Consider the following 15,374-nt stretch of genomic DNA (forward strand, 5'->3'; position numbering starts at 1 on the left):
GCTTGAGTGCCGTGGCGCCATCTCGGATCACTGCAACCTCTGCCTCCTGGGTTCAAGCGGTTATCTTGCTTCAGCTCCCCAGCAGCTGGGACTAAGAACTTTATTGTCTTTTGTAAGCATAATAATATTTATACATTGTAAGAAAAATTCAAATGAGAAAGAAGAAAAAATTAAAAAGATATTTGCCATTATCCCATGTGGAGAGGTAGCCACTCTTGGAATTTTCCAATATGCCTTTTCCCTGTAACAATTTATTGCAGGCATGATTCCATGTTGATGAATTCAGGTCGGCATCATCATGATATGAGCTGTGAATGAAAGACTGTAGTCTTAGGAACCAGCACCTAGGTCCAAATTCCTTCTCTCCTCACCAGCTGTGTGACCTCAACAAGTTTCTTAACCTCTCTATACCTGTTTCCTCATCTACAAAATAGGAATAATAACAGCATCTATGTCATAGAGGAATCTTGATGACTACTTGAGTTATCTGGCACACAGTTGACTACCACTTTCTATTAACCACAGCGATTATGAGCTATTGTGAAATGGATGAACCATTATTTTCTCTTAACTAATCCCTCATTCTGGGCACTTTTTACTATTGATACATAACCTTGTCTTTCTACCTTTGCCCAAGTATTTCCTCATGTTAAATTTCTAGAAGTAAACTTGTTTGGTCAATGGATATGCCGTTTTAAAATTTTGTTCCCTGAAATTTTGTACCAATTTACAGTCTCACCAGAAAGGTGGAAGAGCATCCATGTCTCTTCATCTTCACCAACACCAGGCACCATCCATTATTTTTAGCTTGTCCAAGTGAATAGTCAATGTTTTCTGGGCTTTTAAAATTACTTGTCCACAGGCCAGGTGTGGTGGCTCACACCTGTAATCCCAGCACTTTGGGAGGCCGAGGCAGGCAGATCACCTGGGGTCAGGAGTTCAAGACCAGCCTGGCTGACATGGGGAAACCCCATCTCTACTAAAAATACAAAAAAATTAGCCAGGCGTGGTGGCAGGCACCTGTATTCCCAGCTACTGAGGAGGCTGAGGCAGGAGAATCGCTTGAACCCAAGAGGCAGAGGTTGCACTGAGCCAAGATCACACCATTGCACTCCAGCCTGGGTGACAAAAGTGAAACTCTTTGAGGTTCAAAATAAATAAATAAAATAAAAATAAAATAAAATTACTTGTCCAAATCAGGCTGCCTGTAGCTACCCTGGCTGCCTTGCTAGCTGACTTTCACCTCCATTCATTCACTCAACAAATATCAATAAAGTACTTAACTCATGCCAGGCCCAGTGCTGAGGGTTGGGGCTACAGCTGGGAATGGCAAAGCACCCACCTCATACAGTGACCACAGTAGATGATCCACTGCATGCTAAGAGTTTAACAAAGTCCTGCTTTAGTATCCAATAAGCTATACTAGGTAGGTTAAATATTTATAATATATATGCTCTCTGGATATATAAGAAGGAGTTTTGGGCTGGGCACGGTGGCTCACGCCTGTAATCTCAGCACTTTGGGAGGCTGAGGAGGGTGGATCACCTCAGGTCAGGAGTTCGAGACCAGCCTGACCAACATGGAGAAACCTCATCTCTACTAAAAATACGAAATTAGCCAGTCGTGGTGGCACATGCCTGTAATCCCAGCTACTCAGGAGGCTGAGGCAGGAGAATTGCTTGAACCCGGGAGGTGGAGGTTGCAGTGAGCCGAGATCACGCCATTGCACTCCAGGCTGGGCAACAAGAGTGAAACTTGGTCTGAAAAAAAAAAAAAAAAAAAAAAAAGGAGTTTTGTAGACCTGGCACAGTGGCTTACGCCTATAATCCTAGCACTTTGGGAGGCTGAGGCAGGCAGATCACCTGAGGTCAGGAGTTCAAGACCACCCTGGCCAACGTGGTGAAACCCTGTTTCTACTAAAAATACAAAAATTAGCCGGGCGTGGTGGTGCATGCCTATAATCTCAGCTACCCAGGAGGCCGAGGCAGGAGAATCACTGGAACCAGGGAGGCAGAGGCTGCAATGAGCTAAGCCGAGATCCTGCCACTCCAGCCTGGGCAACAGAGTGAGACTCCATCAAAAAAAAAAAAAAAGGAGTACTGTCATATGTGATAATATCACATATTAGCATTAGCATTACCATTTTAGCTGTACAACCTTAGAAGTCATTTCTCTCTGTCAGTTTCCTCACCTGTAAATGGGCTAATGCCACCTACTTCATGTCACTGTTGAGGTGGATGGAGTAGAATAACATATTTATGGTAATGTCAATAAACCAAAGCCACAGCAAGGTTGGCACGGCCCACACACAAGCCCCCGTGGCAGCCTCCTCCTCCTGGTGGCAGCACCTAGCCAAGATCTGGGCTTTGAGCCCTTTGCCCACACTCTACTCTCAACAGCTTTCTCCTGGGCACTACTGGTGACACTGTGCTGGCTCACAGCAGCACCCCACCCACCAAGACTCTTTTTTCATTTCCATAATTGGAAAGTGCAGAATCAGGGGCTGAGGATCCCCTGGTAAAGTACCCCCAACTCAACTTTATCGGGTCTCTCCCTGCCAAAGACAGGCATCGCCAAGGCCTCTAGCCCGAATCACAACAAATACTCTCCAAACCTTGTATCTCTGGCTCAGCCTCTCTAAATCCCTCCCTTAAGCTGGAGGGAGGGGCACACTACGCCAAACTTCGGGCCCACTGATCTCCTCCCCTACCTGAACTGCCCTGCCCCAGCTGGAGAGCCCCTTTATCACCGTCCTGCAAGCAGTTTTTCTTTCCCACTTCACTGGAAGCCCCTCCTAGGGAGGCCTAAGGACTGGGGCCTGGTGGTGCTGGGCTCTGCCTTGGTGGCTTTGCTTCCTGCGGCCTCCAGGGGATAAGGCTAGTGTACCTCCTTTTGGAGCATTCAAATCTTGCATTTGCTTGAAATCTTAGTAAATGGAAGACTTTCCCCATTCACATTCTATCATAAGTGTTTGTATTAGTCAGGACTTTTGCAGTAAAACCAGCTTGAACCAGCTAAATGGAAAGGGAAAGGGGCTAACTGAGGAGGGGTGAGGCTGACTTCCACAGCTAAGAAGCCCAGGGGACAGCTTCGTATGGCTAGATCCATGCTCCACTATCTCCAGGGTTTTGTCTTTCTTTGGTGATTTTATTCTCAGGCAAGCTCTACCCAGTAATGCCAACAGGGCCACCAGCACTTGGAGGCCCCTATGGCACTTCATCCTGTGAACTCAGTAAGAAAGAGGCCCTACCCCACCAGGGTCCTTTGCAATGTCCAGTGAAGGACTCTGATGTCATATGTACAAACAGGCATCTCACACATACACGAAGACATCACTCACACTCAAATGTTCCCCATGTGGATGGCACATACATTCACGAATCACACATACTCCTACATCACACACACCCCCAGCTGTCTCTCACACAGGTGTGACTCAATATTCACACATGGCTGGGCATGGTGGCTCACGCCTGTAATCCCAGCACTGTGGGAGGCTGAGTCAGGCAGATCTCTTGAGCTCACGAGTTCAAGACTAGCCTGGGCAACGTGGTGAAACCCTATCTCTACAAAAAATATAAAAAGTTAGTCAGGTGTGGTGGCACACGCCTGTAGTTCCAGCTACTCATCTGCCCCTGATTCTGCACTTTCCAATTATGGAAATGAAAAACAAGTCCCGGTGGGCGGAGTGCTGTGGTGACTCAGCACAGTGTCACCAGTAGTGCCCAGGAGGATGGCTCGGGGAGGATGGCTTGAGCCTGAGAAGTGGAGCTTGCAGTGAGCTGAGATTGCAACACTGCACTCCAGCCTGGGTGGCAGAGCCAGACCTTGTCTCAAAAAATAAATAAATAAGTAAATAAATAAATAATAAAAATCTCTCCCCCTTAGATGTTACAGACCTGCAAATGGCCACCCTCAGAGGCCTAACTCACCCAGATTTAGTTGATATGCCACTTTTTTAAGGAACACACCTACCTCTTACCTAACACATCCCTTCTTTTTTTGTTTTGTTTTGTTTTTTGAGACAGAGTCTCGCTCTGTCACCCAGGCTGGAGTGCAGTGGCGCAATCTTAGCTCACCGGAACCTTCGCCTCCCGGGTTCAAGCTATTTCTCCTACCTCAGCCTCCCGAATAGCAGAGATTACAGGCATGCGCCACCACACCGGGCTAATTTTATATTTTTAGTAGAGACAGAGTTTCTCCATGTTGGTCAGGCTGGTCTCGAACTCCCGACCTCAGATGATCCGCCCGCTTCGGCCTCCCAAAATGCTGGGATTACAGGCGTGAGCCACCACGCCCAGCATCACGTTGCTTCTTACCTAGACGTAATTCTGTGACATATCACTCTAATTCTTTGTGGAACAGATTGAAGCCCTCTCATTCTCCCAAAATAGCGTAGCGCCTTTGAAAGGATTAAATACATTTGTTTTTTTTTTAACTGCATATATCGAAAGACACAGATTGGGAGAAAATATTCACACTACATATATCTGATGACAACGGACATATATCCAGAAGATATACATAACTCATTTTTAATTTTTTTTTTTTTTTGAGATGGAGTCTCACTCTGTCACCCAGGCTGGAGTGCGGTGGTGTGATCATAGCTCACTGCAGCCCCAGCCTCCTGGACTCCAGTGATCCTGCTGCCTCAGCCTCCCAAGTAGTTGGGACTACAGACATATGCCCCTGTACCTGGCTTAAAGTTTATTTTTTAAAATCTGCCTGCCTGAAGGACAGGTCTTCTGCCCTGCTTGCAGTCCCTGTGGACTGTCTGTCTTGACTTCCCTCCCACTCCCTCTGGGCACCTGCCCTCGGTGCAGCTGCCCTCCAGCCCCTCTGCTGCCTCTGCAGCTCTGCCTGTGCTGTTGTTCCCTTTGCTTGCGGAAATCCTGTCTCAACTGAGGCCCTGCTTGGGGAAGCTTCCACCTCCCACAGGCTTTCCCAGTGTGTGATTTCACTCCTTTGCTGGCATTTAGAGGTAGAAGCTGAGCGGCCTGGGGAAACTAACTCAAACAGTTGGTGACAGCTGAGGAGAGTCTGGAAGATGAGGGACTCAGAGCTGGGGACATGGATGGACAATGCTGTAACTGCCCTCGCAGCCCACCATCCAGGAGGAAGCTGAGGAGACAGGCCTGGGCCCAGGCTCCAGGGCTCATAACAGATCAGGTTCCTGTTGATTCTGCCTTTGAATCTAAGAGAGCGGCCCAGATCATATATCAGGAGATGGCTGCATATAACAGAAAACAAAATAACAATTACTTACAGGCCGGGTGCAGTGGCTCGTGCCTGTAATCCCAGCACTTTGGGAGGCCAAGGCAGGTGGATCACTTGAGGTCAGGCGTTTGAGACCAACCTGGCCAGTATGGCGAAACTCCATCACTACTGAAAATACAAAAATTCAGGCTGGGCGCAATGGCTCACACCTGTAATCCCAGTACTTTGGGAGGCTGAGGCAGGTGGATCACCTGAGTTTAGGAGTTCTTGACCAGCCTTGCCAGCCTGGCCAACGTGGTGAAACCTTGTCTTTTGTAAAAATACAAAAAATTAGCCAGGTGTGGTGGCGGGCACTTGTAATCCCAGCTACTCGGGAGGCTGAGGCAGGAGAATTGCTTGAAGCCGGGAGGTGGAGGTTGCAGTGAGCCGAAATCGTACCACTGCACTCCAGCCTGGGCAACAAGAGCGAAACTCTGTCTTCAAAAATAAAAATAAAATACAGGCCGGGCGTGGTGGCTCACGCCTGTAATCCCAGCACTTTGGGAGGCCAAGGTGGGAGGATCACCTGAGGTCAGGAGTTCAAGACCAGCCTGGCCAACTTGGTGAAACCCTGTCTCTACTAAAAATACAAAAATTAGCCAGGTGTGGTGGCGGGTGCCTGTAATCCCAGCTACTTGGGAGGCTGAGGGAGGAGAATCACTTGAACCTGGGAGGTGGAGGTTGCGGTGAGCCGAGATCACGCCACTGCACTCCAGCCTGGGCAACAGAGTGAGACTCTATCTCAATAAATAAATAAATAAATAAATAATTAGTTAAAAATACAAAAATTTGTCAGGCATGGTATGGATGCCTGTAATCCCAGCTACTCAGGAGGTTGAGGTGGGAGAATCGCTTGAACCTGGGAGATGGAGGGGGCAGTGAGCCAAAATTGCACCACTGCACTCAGAGTAAGGCTCTGTCTTAAAAAAAAAAAAAAAATTGCTTTCTCATTTACGGCAATGCCACGAAGTCTCGGGAACTTGGGCTTTTATTAGTTTTCCAATTCATCAACCCTCAAGATTAGGCTTCATCCTCTTGATTCAAAACAGCTGCCTAAGCTCCAGTCATTACATATTTATACTGTAGGTCAGCAGCTGGAGGACAAGGCCAAAGAAGGGCTTATTTTTATTTTATTTTATTTTATTTTTTTATTTTTGAGATGGAGTCTCGCTGTGTCGCCCAGGCTGGAGTGCAGTGGCACGATCTTGGCTCACTGCAAGCTCTGCCTCACAGGTTCATGCCATTCTCCTGCCTCAGCCTCCTGAGTAGCTGGGACTACAGGCGCCTGCCACCATGCCCAGCTAATGTTTTGTATTTTTAGTAGAGACAGGGTTTCACCATGTTAGCCAGAATGGTCTCGATCTCCTGACCTTATGATCAGCCCGCCTTGGCCTCCCAAAGTGCTGGGATTACAGGCATGAGGTACCGCATCCTGCTGAAGGGCTTCTTCATTTTAAGGCACCTTCCTGGAAGTCCCAATACATCTACTTACATCCCACTTGTCAAAACTTAGTCTAATGGCCACACCTAGCTGCAGGAGAGGCTGGAAAATGAATTATTTTGCTGCCCTCAGAGAGTATAGGTAGTGGTTCTTAAACTTGAGCCAGTATCATAATCAGCTGGAGGGATTGCTAAAATATTGAGTGCTGGGCCGAATGCCAGAGTTTCCGATTCAGCAGAGCTGGAGTGGAACCTGAGAACTTATATTTCTGTCAAGTTTCCAGGGGCTGCTGCTGCTGTCCAAGCGTCACATTTTGAGAACCACTGTCTAGAAGCTCTGTTTGTTTTTCTTTGAGACAGGGTCTTGCTCTGTTGCCCAGGCTGGAGTGCAGTGGCACAATCACAGCTCACCGCAGTCTCAAGCCCCTGGGCTCAAGCAATCCTCCTACCTCAGCCTCCAGAGTAGCTGGATTCATGGGCATGTGCTACCACACCTGGCTAATATTTCTATTTTTTTGTAGAGATGAGGTCTTGCTCTGTTGCCCAGGCTGGCCTCAAACTCCTGTGCTCAAAGCAATCCTCCTGCCTCTGAAGACATTCCTTCCAGCCTTGCCACTGGATGCTCACTATGCATCTCCTATCAAATGTATAAAAACACACCCACATAGTACAGAAAACACAACTCTGCTGTAAAATAAAATTTGAAAGGATTTTTATGATTTTGGTTCTGAAATCATTTGGTTATAAATGATTCACTCAACTTTTTATGATCAACTGTGGTTTCATGCAATCCTTTTATCTTGCTTCATGGGGAATTCTGGCAATGTGAGAAAATTTAAGCCACATGTTTTCCACTGTCCTGAAAATTTTATAAGGATTGGATTTAACGATGAAGAAATCATGTATGATGTTATAGGCCGGGCACAGTGGCTCACGCCCATAATCCCAGCACTTTGGGAGGCTGAGGCAGGCAGATCATGAGGTCAGGAGATCAAGACCATCCTGGCTAACAGGGTGAAACCCCATCTCTACTAAAAATACAAAAAATTAGCCGGGCATGGTGGCGGGCGCCTGTAGTTCCAGCTACTCCAGTGGCTGAGGCAGGAGAATCACTTGAATCTGGGAGGCAGAGGTTGCAGTGAGCCGAGATCGCGCCACTGCACTCTGGCCTGGGCAACAGAGCGAGACTCCATCTCAAAAAAAAAAATAAATAAAAAGTTATGTTTTGTGGGCATTTGGTTAAACATTTATGAGTTTTTATTTTGCAGGGCTTAAAAAAATATTTTAGATGTAATAAAAATTTTTTAGGTCTCAAATGTAAATGAGGGCCCTGTTTTTTTGTTGGTGGCGGTTGTTGTTGTTGTTTGAGGCAGAGTTTCGCTCTTGTTGCCCAGGCTGTAGTGCAGTGGTGTGATCTCGGCTCACTGCAACTTCTGCCTCCCAGGTTCAAGCAATTCTCCTGCCTCAGCTTTCCGAGTAGCTGGGATTACAAGCACACACCACCACGCCTGGCTAATTTTTTGTATTTTTAGTAGAGACGGTTTCAGCATGTTGGCCAGGCTGATCTCGAACTCCTGACCTCAGGTGATCCACCTGCCTCAGCCTCCCAAAGTGCTGAGATTTCAGACATGAGCCACCACGCTCTGCCTCTAAATGAAGGCCCTTGAAACAGTCATAAGCTGTAGGCTTAGTGACAAACAAAGCAGAGCTCTTCCTGGAAGCCAGGGGTGCGGACCCTGCAGAGGCTCCTCCACCCACACATCACTGTGGGGCTGTCCCATGAGAGGGTGCAGCTGGGCCATGCTCAACACCAAGAAGGAGCCAGGGACAATTCAGAGACTGCAGGGAAACAGGCTTCATCTCAGCCTTAGGAAGCAGTCAGAGCCACCCACAGAAGGCCTGTCCTGTCTAGGAAGACATCACTGTGGATAGCAATACATATTTCTCTATTGGTCAGGATGGGCATGGTTCTGCTTCAAGGACAAATGAACCCCAAATCATCATTGGCTCACACCACAAAAAATTACTTCTCAAACAATGGGTCCATTCCGGGTTAGCCCAGGGCTCTGGTCCACCACACCTGCACTCTGTGCCCCTAAGTGCGACACTGCCCTTCTCACAGCAGAAGGAAAAGAGAACTTTTGCCAATTATGCACCAACCCTTAAAGCTTCTGCTGGGAAGTGACCTGTGTCACTTCTGTTCATATCTGCCAATGATTCTCTCCTTGACCAAACTCTACTCAGACTTCTCTGAACTCTTTTTCAACAAGGCCTTGACTTTTGTACTTCTGTGTTTATATCTGCATTGTCCAATTCGTAACAAGGATTCTGCTAGGTCAGGTTAGCCAGAATCTCCCATCCTCAATATCTGATCACTCTCAATATCTGATCAGGTTCCTCATCCTCTAGCTAATGTCTGGTCACCCTGGCCTGTCTTCAGCAAGAATCCTGTTATGTCAGCTTAGCCAGAATCTCTCCTATCCTAATGTTTCCTTTTGGTAATTTTGCATCTACTGAGCTCAACCCTGTTGCTTGGCTATAAATACCCACTTTTCCATGTTGCATTTAGAGTTGAGCCCAATCACTCTCCTCCACTGCAAGACCCCATTGCAGTGGTACCCACACCTACCATGATGGTCTCCCTTGAATAAAGTCTGCCTTAATGTCCTTTATTTTTTTTCTGATCAAATAGCTCAGATTGTATGCCTTACTGTGGTTTAACAAGTGTCAGAATGAATCTCTCTCTCTGCCTCTTTTTTTTTTTTTTCCGAGACAGAGTCTCGTTCTGTCGCCACACTGGAGTGCAGTGGCGTTCTTGGCTCACTGCAACCTCCGACTCCCAGGTTGAAGCGATTCTCCTGCCTCAGCCTCCTGAATAGCTGGGATTACAGGTGTGTGCCACCACGCCCGGCTAATGTGTTTTGTATTTTTAGTAGAGACGGGGTTTCACTATGTTAGCCAGGATGATCTGGATCTCCTGACCTCGTGATCCGCCTGCCTTGGCTTCCCAGAGTGCTGGGATTACAGGCGTGAGCCACCACGTCCAGCCTTTTTTTGTTTGTTTGAGACAGTCTCGCTCTGTCACCCAGGCTGGAGTGCAGTGGCACGATCGCAGCTCACTGCAACTTCCACTTCCCAGGTTCAAGTGATTCTCATGCCTCAGCCTCCCAAGTAGCTGGAATTACAGGTGTGCACCACCACGCCCAGCTAATTTTTTGTATTTTTAGTAGAGACGGGGTTTCACCATGTTGCCCGGGCTGGTCTCGAACTCCCGAGCTCAGGCAATCCACCTGCCTTGGCCTCCCAAAGTGCTAGGATTAAAGGTGTGAACCACCACGCCTGGCTGAATCTCTCTTTTTTAACACAGGCACTGGCCAGAGGAAGTCATATAGTGTGTTAGTCCATTCTGTGCTGCTGTAACAGAATTCCACAGACTGGGCATCTTATCATGAGCAGAAATTTATTGGCTCATGGTTCTGGAGGGTGGCAAGTCCAAGATCAAGGAGCTGGCATCTAGCCCAAGGCTTCTTGTTGCATCATCCCATGACAAAAGGGCAAAGAGAGGATAAGAGACAGCAAGAGGAGACCAAACTCATTTGTTTATAAGGAACCCACTCCTGTGATAATAATGTCAATTCATTCAAGAAGGCAGAGTCTTCATGCCTCTTCACTTCTTAAAGGTCCGACCTCCTAATACTGTCACATTGGGGATCAAGTTTCCAACATGTGAACTTTGGGGGACACATTTAAACCACAGCATGTGGCCAAGTGTGATGCTAATGGAGCAGGGAGGACAGTCTTCCTCCAGAAAGTGGTGGTGCACGCTGTAATAATAATGCAACCCTCCACCACTGGCCTCTGAGAGGAAAATCAGAGGTAACGATTGGTAAAGTAAACCTGCCACCTAACACAGACATCTTTTCCATTCTTCTCAGGGTGACCACATATTGGAAAGCAGGGATGAAGTACTTGCCTAAGGTACAGAGTCAGGAAGTGGCAGATCCAGGAAGGAGGGAATCCCTTCTCCATAACACACCCTTAACTTCTTCATCCATTAGTTCCTGGTGGGAGACAGTTCTGACCTACATCCTCACTCCTCAAGGCAGTGTGGAATGTCCAGGGGTGGAGCTGAATCACAGACTCTCTCTTGGGGCAGCCTCTTTGTATAAGATGAACACCATCTGCCTCAGATTCTAAAATCATGGCAAAAAGCAAAATTTCGCTGGGCGCGGTGGCTCACGCCTGTAATCCCAGCACTTTGGGAGGCTGAGGCGGGTGGATCACAAGGTCAGGAGTTCAAGACCAGCCTGGCCAAGATGGTGAAACCTTGTCTCTACTAAAAATACAAAAAAATAAGCCAGGCTTGGTGGTGGGCACCTGTAATCCCAACCACTCGGGAGGCTGAGGCAGAGAATTGCTTGAACCTGGGAGGCAGAGGTTGCAGTGAGCCGAGACAGCGCCACTGCACTCCAGCCTGGGCGACAGAGCGAGACTCATCTCAAAAAAAAAAAAAAAAAAAAAGCAAAATTTCTGCCAGGCACAGTGGCTCATGCCTGTAACCCAGCAATCTGAGAGGTTGAGGCAGGCGGATCGCTTGAGGCCAGGTTCGATAGCTAGAGAAACCCTGTCTCTACTAAAATACAAAAATTAGCTGGGCGTGGCAGTGCATGCCTGTAATCCTAGCTACTCGGGGGGCTGAGGCACAAGAATTGCTTGAACCTGGGAGGTGGAGGTTGTAGTGAGCCGAAATTGCGCCACTGCACTCCAGCCTGGGTGACAGAGTGAGACTCTGTCTCAAAAAAAAAAAAAAAAAAAAGCAAAATTTCAACAAATTTAATTTAAAGATTTAATTGGCTTCTATTAGTGATTCATGAATCAGGCAGCTGCTCATCTATGCCACAGAAAAGGTGCTCCCGTGGGCTGAGCAGAGGAGATGGGCTTTAAAGGCAGAAAAAAGCGGAAGAAGCAGAAACCGGATGGGGGAGCGAATTGGTTGTTTCAAAGTTACTTTCAGGCTAGACAAGGTGGCTCGTGACTGTAATCCCAGCACTTTGGGAGGCTGAGGTGGGTGGATCACCTGAGGTCAGGAGTTCAAGATCAGCCTGGCCAACATGATGAAACCCTGTCTCTACTAAAAATACAAAAATTATCTGGGCATGGTGGTGGGCACCTGTAATCCCAGCTACTCGGGAGGCTGAGGCAGGAGAATCACTTGAACCCAGGAGGTGGAGGTTTCAGTGAGCCGAGATCGCACCACTGCACTCCAGCCTGGGCGACAAGAGTGAAACTTCGTTAAAAAAAAAAAAAAAAGGAACTTTCCTTATAGGGTTAAAGCAGGGGGAATTTCCTTATCACAACAGCTCAAGTAAACTGGGCCCCTTCTAATTGGTTGCAGTGAGTTTCCTATTTTTTGAAAAACTGGCCCATTTCAAAGTTCAGTTTGATATGTGGCACTTAGCACAAGTAACTCCATTCTGGTTTGGTCTTGTCTGTTGGGACCTAGAGCAGGAGCTCAGTCCAAATCAATGGCTTCCCATAAATTTCATTTAACAGGCATTTTAGGCATAAACGTTAATTAGGAAGTTTTTTTGTTTCTTGCTTCTTTTTTGAGACAGGTCTCACTCTGTTGCCCAGGTTGGAGTGCAGTGGCTCAATCATGGCACACTGCAGTCTTGCATTCTGGGCTCAAGCAATCCTTCCACCTCAGACTCCAAGGACTACATGCACACGCCATTACACTCAGCTAATTTTTTTTGTTTGTTTGTTTTGGTTTTTTTTTAGTAGAGAGAGGCTCTCACTTTGTTGCCCAGGCTAGTTTTGAACTCCTGGGCGCAAGGAATCCTCTTGCCTCAGCCTCCCAAAGTGCTGGGATTTGCAGGAGGTAGGGCTCCCCCAAAAAAATGAAAGAAAGAAAGAAAAATCAAAGTGCTGGGATTACAGGCATGAGCCATCACACCTGGTTGATTAGTTTGTTTAATTATTTATTTTTATATATTTTTTGCTAAACATCCTACAATGCACACAATTAGTTTATTTTTAAAAAATCATTTTTGACCAGGCACAGTGGCTCATGCCTATAATCCCAGCACTTCAGGAGGCCGAGGCGGGCAGATCACCTTAGGTCAGTAGTACAAGACCACCCTGGCCAACATGGTGAAACCCTGTGTCTACCAAAAATACAAAAACTAGCCGGGTGTGGTGGCACACGCCTGTAATCCCGGCTACTTGGGAGGCTGAGGCAGGAGAATTGCTTGGGGCTGAGATTGCAGTGAGCTGAGATCGTGCCACTGCACTCCAGCCTGCAAAAAAAAAAAAAAAAAAAAAAAAAAAAAATCATTTTTACCATGTCAGAACCTACAGTGGCTTTCAACTTACAGCCTATAAGATCTAATCAGAACACACCACTCCCTGTTCCAGCTGTACTGAAAGTCAGTGTCAGTTCCCTTGGAGTACAAAAACTGGGGTAATATTAGGAGTGAAAAATGGATACTAGGGAAGTGACCAGCAATAACCATGATAGTTTACCACCGTAATATGCTCCTCTTACTGTCCCTCTTATGACCTTCTATAGTAAAACACAAGGCCTGGTTCAACAATGCATGTTTCCCTGTGGGCACACAGATAAACCCCATTTCCTACTTCCCTTGTAGTGAAGTTGCAGTCATGTGACCATGTTTTAGTGCAGAATGTGAACAGAAGTAATTCATGTTGCATTGAGGCTTGGCTTATAAAAAAACTCCCATTCGCAATTTCCCATCAGATCCTTATTTTTAAACACTAGCTATAAAGGATATTTTGGAAATAGTTAAGGAAACTTGAAAATGGACTGACTATTAAATGATACGGAATTTTAAAATTTTCTTACATGCAGTAATGTCTTTTTGGTTATGTAGGATATCCTTAGGACCTCTAGGCAAAAGGTTATTGCAAGACCACAGGAGTGGGTTTTAGGTGAGGACTGACAATCAAACTCACAATAAACAATCCAGCACTAATGTTCTTAGAAGGATATGGAACAGGAAGCATAGCAGCAGCTTCTTAGAAAATTTGGACCCTCGGCCGGGGAGTGGTGACTCACATCTGTAATCCCAGCACTTTGGAAGGCTGAGGCAGGTGGATCACTTGAGGCCAGGAGTTTGAGACCAGCTTGGCCAATATAGGGAAACTAAAAATACAGGCGGAATGAACTGGCCAGTAAACCATATAGGAAATAAAAGCAAAAGATGGATTTCTTTTCCTTTTACTACTAAAAATACAAAAAATACAAAAAAGTCTCTACTAAAAATACAAAAATTAAGCCAGACGTGGTGGCTAACGCCTGTAATATCAGCACTTTGGGAGGCCAAGGCGGGCGAATCACCTGAGGTCAGGAGTTCAAGAACAGCCTGACCAACATGGAGAAACCCCGTCTCTACTAAAAATATAAAATTAGCTGGGCATGATGGCGCATACCTGTAATCCCAGCTACTTGGGAGGATGAGGCAGGAGAATCACTTGAACCTGGGAGGCGGAGGTTGCGGTGAGCTGAGATCACGTCATTGCACTCCAGCCTGGGCAACAAGAGCAAGCACATCTCCGTTTCAAAAAAAAAAAAAAATTAGCCAGGCAGGCTGGGTGCGGTGGCTTACACCTGCAATCCCAGCACTTTGGGAGGCCGAGGTGGGCAGATCACAAGGTCAGGAGTTTGAGACCAGCCTGACCAACATGGTGAAACCCCATCTCTACTCAAAATATAAAATTAGCCAGGCATAGTGGTGGGCACCTGTAATCCCAGCTACTCAGGAGGCTGAGGCAGGAGAATCGCTTGAACCTGGGAGGTGGAGGTTGCAGTGAGCCTAGATCAAGCCACTGCACGCCAGCCTGGGCGACAGAGCGAGACTCTATCTCAAAAAAAAAAAAAAAAAAAAAAAAATTAGCAGGGCATAGTGGTATATGCCTGTAATCCCAGCTACTTGGGAGGCTGAGGCAGGAGAATTGCTTGAACCCAGGACACGGAGGTTGCAGTGAGCTGAGATCACGACACTGTACTCCAGCCTGGGCGACAGAGCGAGACCCTGTCTCAAAAAACAAAAAACAAAAAAACTTGGGCCCTCAATACACAGCTTTAGACATCCTTAATCACTGCCTATGGAGCAGAGTCTAGTTGTAGGTAATATCAGCAAAGGGAAGCCAGTGGGTTTGGGGTCACTCAGCTTAAATCCCCTGCTTGCCAAGCAGCTCTGTAAAGGTAAGTGGCTGGCTCCCATTCTTCAGTAGAACTATATACTCCATAAGCTATGAGTTACACCACCACTAACCCTGAAAGCCAAGAACAGCAGGCCAAGGGGCATTCTTGGGCTGGTTTAACACCACACCACATCCTGCAGGAGCCCCATCTAAATTCAGAGCCAAAATCAAATCTTGAGGTTGGAGGAGGTATTTACAGTCCAGCCGTGAAAGCTTTCCCTCTAGTCATGATGTCCACAACTTATTTTGAAGTGGTTTAACCAAAAAGGTAAGTAAATAATGCTAATGACTGTTTAATCTAGGAGGTGGGAAAGTGAATGTTTATTGAACTATTCTTCCAACCTTTGTGTTTGAAATTTTTCATTACAGGAAATTGAAGAAAAAAATCTGAAATGGAGAAATCCATCTTTTGCTTTTATTTCCTATATGGTTTACTGGCCAGTTCATTCCAC

The sequence above is a fragment of the Nomascus leucogenys genome, chromosome 14, assembly GCF_006542625.1.
Source record: "Nomascus leucogenys isolate Asia chromosome 14, Asia_NLE_v1, whole genome shotgun sequence".
NCBI classification, from domain to species: Eukaryota; Metazoa; Chordata; class Mammalia; order Primates; family Hylobatidae; genus Nomascus; species Nomascus leucogenys.